Source organism: Lepisosteus oculatus, chromosome 11 (genome assembly GCF_040954835.1).
Source record: "Lepisosteus oculatus isolate fLepOcu1 chromosome 11, fLepOcu1.hap2, whole genome shotgun sequence".
Lineage (NCBI taxonomy): Eukaryota > Metazoa > Chordata > Actinopteri > Semionotiformes > Lepisosteidae > Lepisosteus > Lepisosteus oculatus.
The window spans coordinates 17,337,333-17,347,610 of NC_090706.1; the positions used below are offsets into that span (position 1 = coordinate 17,337,333).

Sequence of the window (10,278 nt, forward strand, 5' to 3'; positions counted from 1 at the left end):
ACATTGCTATGCATAGAGACTATAAGTTGTAATCTTTCTTACGTTTTTGCACCTTATTGAACACAGTTTCATGATATCGGCACTCTTCAAGTTTACGGATTGGATAGATATTAATAGACAGACCACTATAAATGCGACAAATTATGAACACAAGAAATATTAACAGCAGGTATCCTTAAAAGAGCGAGCAATGAGTAATCTACCGTCTTTAAAAAAAGATTGGCCCGTTACCTGTAGCGTATATTTTCACTCCGTCACGCACCCACTCACACGGGAGACAGATCTCCCGCATTGGTGCGAGGCACCACTGGAGAGATTGTGATTTTTCATTTTTGGGAAAATCAAATAAACTACTACTATATAGAAAAACAACCCAGCATTTGCATGGTGTATTTTTAACGATAAATATTTACGATGAATGTAACATTTCATTGTTTCTAAATATGCTTAGAGTTCCCCCTCCAATGACCTGTAGGTAGCGTTCTAAAAAGCTAAATTTCTTAATTGATTACACATTGAACAAAACATGTTGCAAATGTGTTACAAGTATGTTACGAAACGCGAGCTTAACTGAATGTTAATTTGAATGTTATTTGTGATACTTTAAATAAAGTACCATTTTACTTTGTACCTACAATCACAGACCGTAGGAGGAAGCCTACACAAATTGCAATGTTTTAAGTGTGGGAGTTGAAACGGCACCTGTCACGAATCAGCGAGAGAAAACCACGCCGAACCAGAGCCGGAGTTTGTCAGCGCCTGTAATTGGCCGAGAACGAGTCTCTGTCCCCCTCTCTCACATACAAACACAACGTGCGACAGCTCCATTGTCGAGCGGCGATAATGAACTAAAGTCTCGGATTCTGCAACGTTAATGCTAACGAAACGCGCCAGTGCTGCATTTCAAACACCCAAATAGAAGGGGCCGTACTTACTGAACTGTAAAAGAAACTCCTTTCAAGTCACGTTTTAACAATCGCTGTGAGAATATCAGAGAACACAAAAACAGCCTAACAGAAGCCAGTCTGAGCCACTGTAGTCACAGTGTCTAGGGCCTACGAAGGAGGGAGACACTAGCGACTAACGAAAAACGAGCTGAAACAACATGCTTGCTATCGACTCTAGGTGCTCCAAATCAATAATCACACGCTATCAAGCGGCTGTTCTAGAAACTAGAAGTATTAGAAGACTCGCTCCATCAATCGCGCGGTTTAGCGTGATTCAACTGGCGTTTAGCCCTCTTTTTGCACATTTCGGAGTGAAAGTGCGCAGGGCCTACGAACACCAAAATCCGGCCCTGGTTTGAGCAACATCATTTTCTGGTAAAAAACCCCCAACATATATAGCACGTCAAACACGCACAAAAAATCTTAAAACGCACATATAAACAGCAGTTACCTTGTTTCATTGTAAGAAACCGCACCACATATCAGAAAATGAATACTGGAAAAGCTCCCAAGAATTACACTTTTTAACAAAAATGTTAAAACTCGTGAACAAACAATAATAGAGGACAACCATCTATAATCTAGATGGGAAGGAAATTGCACTTATTAGCTATTTCCGGTCACAGGTAAATAATTAAAACCGAGGACAAAAACACAGTACATGAATTCATGGAGTTGACGTGCCATACTCACTACTAACACAAGAGGGCGATGTTTTCATTCTTTCCTGGATCAGCAGCATGTGTGGGATCTGGCTTTGAGTCCCATACTGTTGGAAGGGAGAGCAAATCTTAAAACAGAAGGACATAGGGGACACCACATAAGATGATAGTTCTCTCCAAGTTACTTATCCTAGTAATTCAAACACTTTTAATTAGTCTGATTATTACATAATGCCCAACCACATATATGCATGTTCCATAGGAACTAACCATTTCATGCATTGCAGAGGAACGGTCATCAACAGCCCATTATGTGCCAATCCTAATAATTTTTTAGTACTGCAAAGTAGTAGCAGACCAGACCAGTTCCTCGGTGTGCTGTGCCGTAGGAAAAATAAAGTTAGATGCAAGTGACCTTACAAGAGACACCTCTGGTGAAATGCTGCAGGCAACAGCAGACCTGGCTAATGTGTCGCTCTGGATAGACTCAGGGGTTACCAGGCAGTGGTTGATGGCTAACACAGACACACAGGCACACAAGTAGCATGCTCAGTTAAGGCCCTCAAGAAGGAGCTACAGATTCTCCTTTCACAGGTTATATACCCGTGTTTGAGGTTCGAGGTCCGAGTGGGGAGCTGTGTCAATGTGCGTTGGCTGCAAAGGAGCAAGAAGAGGTTAATTCCACGCTGAAAAGTCGACAGAATAAATATGAGAGGTTGAGCTCTCTTCAGGAAAGAGGGTTAGAGCTATAAAGGAGTGGAAATATGAAGCACAGGAGCTTGATATATATAAATACAGTAAATTCATCCAGTATAATACATAAACACACCCGAAGAAGGCTCCACAGCCGAAACGTTGTGTTTCTTTTCTTCTCTTTTCAGCATGGAATAAACCTTTACTTGTTCATTTTATATAAACATATTTGCTTGACATCACCACAAATGTTCTATATGCAGTAAAATGCTTATATTTAGGTGCTTTTTCCAGGGAATAAATGGTTTTGACTACAGATTCATAAATGTCAATGGTGTTTGGAGGAAGCACTAGTGACAACTCCCTTTGCACTTCACTCTGGGTGAAAGACTGAAGTGAGTTTTTTCTGGCCAGGCTGTCCTTGTGTAAGCAAGGTGTGGAGCTGTTTAGTCTGACTCTGCGGGGGAGCCGGCTGCAGGTGTTTCTTATACAGTCACATTGGGCACCCGTTATCATAGTTTTCATGCCTGCAAGCACAGAAAGCTGGGTTCGCTCTGCATCCTCACTCGACATACAGGACTGAAGGAGCGCAGGCGTCTGCTAGTCTCCTTTCATACAGCTACAGGAAGCTCATCTCATCCGCGACAGGAGGCTCAGCTGGAGCAGCCTGGGAACAGAGGGTGAAAACTCGGCTCAGGCGGTCTCTGCCTAGCCCAGATCCAGAACAGTGTGAGCAACGGGAACAGACAAATTCATAACAGATTGTCATATATTTTTAAAAACTCCAACAACAGTCCTTTGTCCTTTAAGACACAGTTATCAGTCTTGATGTGCACATGTGCATCGCATGTAGCCTCCATTAACTGCAGCAGCCAGGGATTTTTTTCCCATCCTTTCAAACTGCTCTTACGGACATTTGTCATAATCAGCACGACCAAGCTGGCGGCGCAGTAGCGCAGGCCGATTTGTAACTTCGTTAGAGGCCGCGGCGTGCTCCTTGTGGGTTGCGCGTTGGAGCCGCCTCTGTGCGCCTGTTGCGGCGCACGTGGGTGAGAGAGCGCGTGGGAGGGAGAGGAGGCGAGCGAACATCAGCAGGGGGGCTGGGAGCCTCCGCGCGCTCTCCTGTCTGCAGCACAAAACTGAGAAAGAGACAGACCACGCTCCTTTCTCACGGCTGGCACGGACGGCGTTTTCTTGACCCCAGCCTCGTTACGTTGCGCTTGTCTTGTGTTTTTTCAGGGTCAGGGGTTCGAGGTCCTGATCTGCCAGGCCTCCTACTGCACCTGCAGGATCTGTCTGCCCACCTCGTCTCCCTGCCGCCACCCACGTCCCAGTCAGTGGCACTGAGGATCAGTGGGCATCCTCCTCTTCGTTACCGCACTGCTGACGACTAACTCTCTCTGCCTCCCCCTCTGTTCTGGGCTAAGAAACTGAGAAGAGAAACCTAAAAAAAGGAGCATCTCGTCCCCCTCATTTGTACCCCACTGTATTTTCTAACGGAACATCTTTTTACTGATGCGTTCCTTCTGGGTCGTTTCATTAGCATCTTTTTACAGCGTGACTCTCTTGGCAGGAAAATTAAATAACATTGTTTTTATAGAAAACGAGAGAGGCACTTGAAGATATGTATTTACTGTGTGTATGTGTTAGCTCAATATGAAGACTAGGGAGATCTTTCTACTGAATCAAATGCCCCCAAAAGACTAGGAACTGGTCCACCAAGACCGGCCTACCATGGTGTTTCTTGCAAGAGTAGCTACACAAGTTGTGCTAGAAGCTCAAATTTACATTAAACCAGCCCGATTTGGAATTGACGATCGGTTCTTTAATTGTTGTCTCACAGCAGCATCCCCTGTACTGAATTGGGAGAACAGGGCACAGACAGGTGAGCTCTTCTGAACTGCCCAGCCAGCATCATTCACGCATTTGACTTGGTGCCCGCAGCTCCACGGTGCCGTACAGGAGAGCTCAGGCCGATTTGAGGAGCAATGCCCTCTCCCCACTGACATCACAGCACACCCGCAGGATTCTGGGTAGCTGTCACGATCGTAATCTCTCCTCTTAACGGCGCTCCCGCCCTTTTGTATTGTAACGCAACGGGGGCTCAGGCGGGCGCCCTTGCCGCATCTGGTCGGCCCAAAGTATAGGTGGCTCGAACCCGGGACTTCCGCGTCTCTCTGCAGCGACCTATCCAGGAGAGACCCGACGGCTTCGGCTTCGTCATGGCGTCCTGCCCTGCTGAGCCTGGGGCGCCTGGCCTCGTTACTGTTTTTGTCCTCCTGGTTCCCTGTCCCTGTCCCTGTTCCGGATCCCGTTCCGGTTTTAATCTTGTCTGTCTCGAATGGATCTCCCGGCCCCTGGACCCTGGACCGCGCCCCGGTTTCCCCTTTTGGACTACCTCAGGACTGCGCCACGCCCCCCCTGAGCACCACATCCCAGCCGTCGCGCCCCCCCGTCTGTCATCCCGTCCTGCTCCTGCTGTGTTTCCCTTGAAGTCTTATTCCAGTCACTTCCGGATTAGACCGTCTGCACAGGGTCCCGAACTAGGCTTCGCGGGAGCGTGGACCGGCTCCCTTGCTAGTAGTGGCAGGAGTCATTGCCAAGGTCAGTGACCAACAGATTCCTCCCAGGCTGCCACAGAGCAGGTGTCACAGCAGCTGGTGTCGCCCCCCATTCAGGTGCCTGGCCACTGCGGGTGGCACCTCTGCTTAAGGGGAAGAGGAGGCAAAATACCCCTGATTGCACGTCCATGATGACACAAGCAGACGCTCAGATTCCTTCCAACGTCAGCCCGAGACGAGATATCGGGGAGCTGAGCGATCGGTTTGCAAACGTCTTCTCAAAGGTTTGGAATCGGCTGCTGGCCGATCGCCAGCAGCCGATTCCAAACCTTTGCAAAGACGTTTGCAAGGGAAAAAGAATTGAGGAAACTGCAAAGAAAAAAACAGAAGTCACAAATTGTGTCTGCCATGACTTTAGACTGTTTTAGCTGTGAGTAACACCCCCCACCCCACCCTCCTCCCAAACCTGCTTTTATCAGACTGCAGTTGCTGGGAAACAGGAATCAGTCCATTGCAAATTGAATAACGGGGTGTGCACGGGGAAGGCCCTCTCGGGGGTGGGGGGCAGGCCTGTCAGATTGCTCTGGGCGCTGTCGTCTTCAGACTTCCCAGACTCCAGCCTCGTGTCCCATGCCACGCAGGGAGCCCCAGCGATGGGGACTTTGCGTTTCGTCCACAAGGCTCGCTCGAGGATCCGGAATCCGCGATGCTTCCGTGTGGAGCAGAGGTCTGATTCCTGCAGCTGGACGTCCTTTCTCGGGGAGCGGGTAGTGGACTCGCGACCGGAAAAGCCCAATCCCAGACTCCAGAGAAGCGCACTTGAAAACCCTGAATTCCTCTGGCTGAAGCAGAAGTTGTAAGCTTGGTGTCGTCCAGCCATTCTCTTCCAGGAGAGGGCTTTGATCCCATGAGGACTGTTACAAGAGCTGGTCCTTAGATCCTGTGATGGGTTTGCAGGGCGTCCTGTCCAGGGTGTACCTCTCCTAGCTGGGATGGACTCCAGCCCCCCCGACAATGAATTGGATGATGCTGTTTGACAATGGATGGGTGGATGGATGATTCAGAATTTTTTAAAAATTGAACATGAATTGCTTAATTGGCCAGCGTGGGGGTGCGGCACTTAATGCAGCTGCCTAACAGCTCTTGGGTCCTGGGTTCAACTTTGGGCTGGAGGTCCATCTGTGTGAAGTCTGCATGTTCTCTAGGTGCTCTGCCTCCCCATCCCACCTCTGAAAGACACTCTGATACTGGCTATACAGAAAGATTCCTTTCCAGGAGGAGCAGGAGATTCACACATCTTGTCTGGAGTAGCACTGCTGCGGTTCCGGTGCCAAACCAGCTGGAATGAAGGTGCTGATGAAGCAGGAGAAAAATGTCTTAATCAATCCGTAAACGTTTATACAGCATCAATGGTTTAATAGAACCTGCTGCAGCGGATCACTTTAAAATTGAAGGGATTGCTGCAACTCAGACTTGTAAAAGCGGACAGAGTGCAGACCACAAGGCTTAAAAACCGAGGGCTGGAGGGCACTTTTTACGCAAAGAGTGGTGGTAGCGTGGAGCAGCCTACCCAGCCGATGTTCTTCAAGCCGAAACCCTGGTTTATTTCAAGATACGGCTGAATGAGCCGAGCTAATTAACTGCTAGCGACGGCCAGACGTACGGAGGTATTACTTAGAGGAACTGTCTGCGCCTGCAGGCTTTGAGCGCTGGGTTTTGAAAAAGATACAGAAGGAGTTGCCAACGCCAGAAAGAGAAGAGAGAGGGCAGATGAACCTACTGAGAAAGACCGGGGCAACGTGACCGCTGGACGTAGCAGACAGACGCGCTCCCTCGCTCTCTGTCTCCATTAAGCCAGTCGGCATGGAGTCCTGAAGTCGCCACCCAACCGCCGCTGTCATCCTCTGATGAATAGCCAGGCTAATTACGCAGATTACAGGGCAATTAGCGGCCGATTAATCAGCACGGCGCCGCGGTTATTAATTTATAGGGAGGAAAAGAAACAGAAGACCATTCTCTTTTTCCTTAGCGCACCGACGAACGCCGGTAGACACCTTCTTAAAGCCAGCCGGTTATAAAACGTGAACATGAAACTGATGTCTAAGACTGTCCTGATCTCGGCTGAAGTGTGGATCGATTCATTCCGTTTTTTTTCCATGCCGTTTTTTAAAAATATATTAGACAGCGATGTTTTAGGGTCATCTCTACGCATTTCACATAATCCCAGTAAAACAAGTTGACGAGTAAAATGCAGGGATCAAGTCTCGGCAAAAAAACGAGAGCAAACGAAATGTACTGTATCTGTCACCAGTAAAAGATGGAACTAAAGAATACTAGCAAAAATAGCCGGGACCCTGAATTGGGGAATTAGAACAGCGATGAGACGAATGTAGTATCGGAATTTAGCTGTTATAGGAAAATGTCTAAGGAGTCGAGTCGAGATAAGATACAGAGACCCTCTATATGCGAAACCCTGGTGAACCCCTTTGAATTTGTCTTAATAGATACCTCTACTATATTACTTACTGTCCTTAACTACGGACAATTTATTGATTAAGTGAAAGTTTATCAATAATCAATACAAATATTGTATTATTAATAAACTTTCTAACAGCAAGAATACACTGCACCAGAAAGAGAATGGCTTTTAAACTAATTACCAAGGTTTCTATTTGAACCGGGCAGGAAATCTGTGTTTTAATTAAAGCCACTCAATTAGTCCAATCTAAGTAGCCGACGTTTGGACTCCCAGATCTTAAATTGTATACATTAGCGATGTCACGCGTCCTTGTTGCGCAAAGACTCCACCACTAATTTTGGAGGAAAAAAAAAACTACATACAACTGCACTGCAAAGAAATCCGGGGCTTAATTCTTTCAATTTCATTTGACTCACGTAGCGCGCCGAAGACGAAGAAGAAAAAGAAGGTAAAAAAAGTCAGGGTGCTTTCATTTTTTCTTGAAGGTACCGGCGAAGACAGATCGCGGCTAATTTAGGCTGATATCCCCCTACGCAAAGGTCACTTTATTAAACTGCCTAACGACAGCTCCCTCGCGGCAGATGAGCTCGTTAGCTTTGCGCCGTAACCACCAGCAACCGGGTTTGGACTCCCAGAGCTGGTATTTAACCGCTATGCGAGATCTTGCACGCCGAGATGTAACTTACTTCGCGGAGCCGGGATCAGAGGTGATAACTATTTGATCACAACATGCAAATATATTGGTTTAACGAGCGTACGAGACTTTTTTTTAAATGCGTGGTATTTAAATTAGCCTGCAGGTAAATGATTAAAAAAAAAGCACCATCCTCGCATTTGGCCTTTAATTTCTTCTTCTCGCTTGTTCCGGGTGGTCTCCTGGGCTTGTGTGCGCGATTCTCTGAAGGGTTTTTGTTTTTTCTACGTGGTCAGGCTAATCCAGCAAAATTCCGCAGAGAATTTAGCGAAGGTGCTCCAAATGAGAAAAAAGTGAGTGCTGCCAAAGTAACTTTTATCTTAACTGGTCTCTAAAATGACCCGTACATCTTTGCTTTGGGCACTAAGTTGTTCGCTCTCCATTAAAATTGGGGCATCTCTGTATTTTTGAGTGGACTGGAGACCTGTAATACCGTGCTTGTCCACTAGGGCGCACAACTCTTTTGACATGACGCAGAGAGGGAACACTGGGCCCGGTTTGCTATGATACTCTTCCCTCCTATCGTTTCCTGTTTGGATACCCGTATTATTAAACGAGGACGTGGAAACCACTCCAGAGGAACCAACAAAACACAGAGCAGAACTGGTGTGACTAGGACTCGAAGTTCTAACTCCTTCCTCAAACCACATTTTGCTGCTGTGTGGGCATGTCTGTTGGATAATGGAGACGAGACTATTGAGTGTCCTCGGCACAGGATTTCATCAAGAAATTGGAGTTTGACCATCATGCTTGTGATCAGCAAGCAGTCCCCTGCAGCAATGTGTAAGCATGTGTAAGCACAGCAAATAAAAACTGGAGGATAAATTCTTCAGCTGGGGGTCGAAGAACAACATTTGAGTAACACAAGGCCACAAAAGAGGAATCGGTTTCATCTGTCATCTGTGTTAAAGAAAGTGGAAGAGAGTTTGTGGCCCAAACAAGACACCAAGTGAACAGCCCTTGTCCACAAATTGTAGTTTTATAAAGACGCTAAAGCCCCAAACTCCAAAGGGACATGATTAAAATTTAAAATAAACACAAGCCTGGAATAACATTGACATTGCAGGTCCAAAATCAGAATTAGCTTCTCGCAAAGAACCAATACAATCTCAGACACACTGTAATAACTGGAATTCCATTGAAAATAATATGAACATATCCTTGGTCATTGACGTAATTATTATACCTGCACGTTATTATGTACATTAAATTAAATGGTCTGGGGAGAGATCCATGTTTAAACGGTTTAAAACAGACGTAATGGCGGTAACGTTTTTGTAGCGTGCTATTGTACTACAGTATGTAACCCCTGAGGAGGTTATTTGTACTCTTGTTAGTATTGTATACGTTTTCGTTGTTGCAATCAAATAACAGGTACAACCGGGAAAACTGTGAGCGGAAGTGACAAGTGACCTTCAGCGGCGAATTGCAATGCGTTGCCCCGGGAGATAGGGCGGGGCCTTTGAACACATGGCACCACCCAGAGGAGGAGCAGAATCAGCGAGAAACAGTGCAAGGTGTCGCGATTGCGCTTCAGTGCTGAATGAGTTGTGCTGAGGGCGTTTGACCGCCGACAGTGCGGGGTGGAGTGACATTTAACGTCTGCCAAACGCAAAGGGTGAGCCACAGCAACCCGACCGGCTTGGCTCATGGGCCGAAGCGTCAAGTCATCAATCAAGCTGCTCCTGCACCACCAACGTGAAGATTAATTACGTAATGAACACATCATTCCCTTGCTAATTATTAAAGGTTACCTAATAATGACGGAAAACTAGGGCTGGCCTAGGAGCCTATGCCAGTAGTCTTGGGCTTTTGCCGGCTCTGCACCCTAATAAATACTGAACCCACAGAAGAGCCCTATATATGAGCCTGCTGTGCAATCACTTCAGGCTATGAGGCGCAGGTAACCCAGCACCACTGGCGATACAAAACAGCTTTATACATTTTGACAACAGAGAATGGTAACAAAACGGGTGAATATCTTCACTTAACTGGCATGGTCCATGGTAAAACTACTTGTCTAAAAGAGAAATATCTCGAAGTGCTCTTGCTACTATAGTGTAAGCAAGTCTCTTATTTTGGGGGTGGCCGTGGTGAGTGGGGGGGCAGATCGTCCCCTTTGACCGGGTTTTCTTGATTAACCCCTGCTGCCGACATGGTGACGAGGCGAAGGTTGTGTGTGTATATTGGAGATCTGGGTACTGGCTCTCGTTGGCGGCCTGTATCTTTTGTTTTGCACCGC

The 10,278-nt window shown here is 46.9% G+C and overlaps 1 long non-coding RNA gene across 1 annotated transcript; it reads right to left on the minus strand.

Moving 5' to 3' along the window:
• Positions 1–461: 461 nt before the first annotated feature.
• Positions 462–7,860, minus strand: LOC138241858 (uncharacterized). Its single transcript, XR_011191129.1, has 3 exons — positions 7,759–7,860; positions 2,878–2,969; positions 462–1,716 (listed from the first exon to the last, which is right to left on the minus strand). It is a non-coding gene; the product is annotated as an uncharacterized lncRNA (long non-coding RNA).
• Between the last annotated feature and the right edge of the window lie 2,418 nt (positions 7,861–10,278).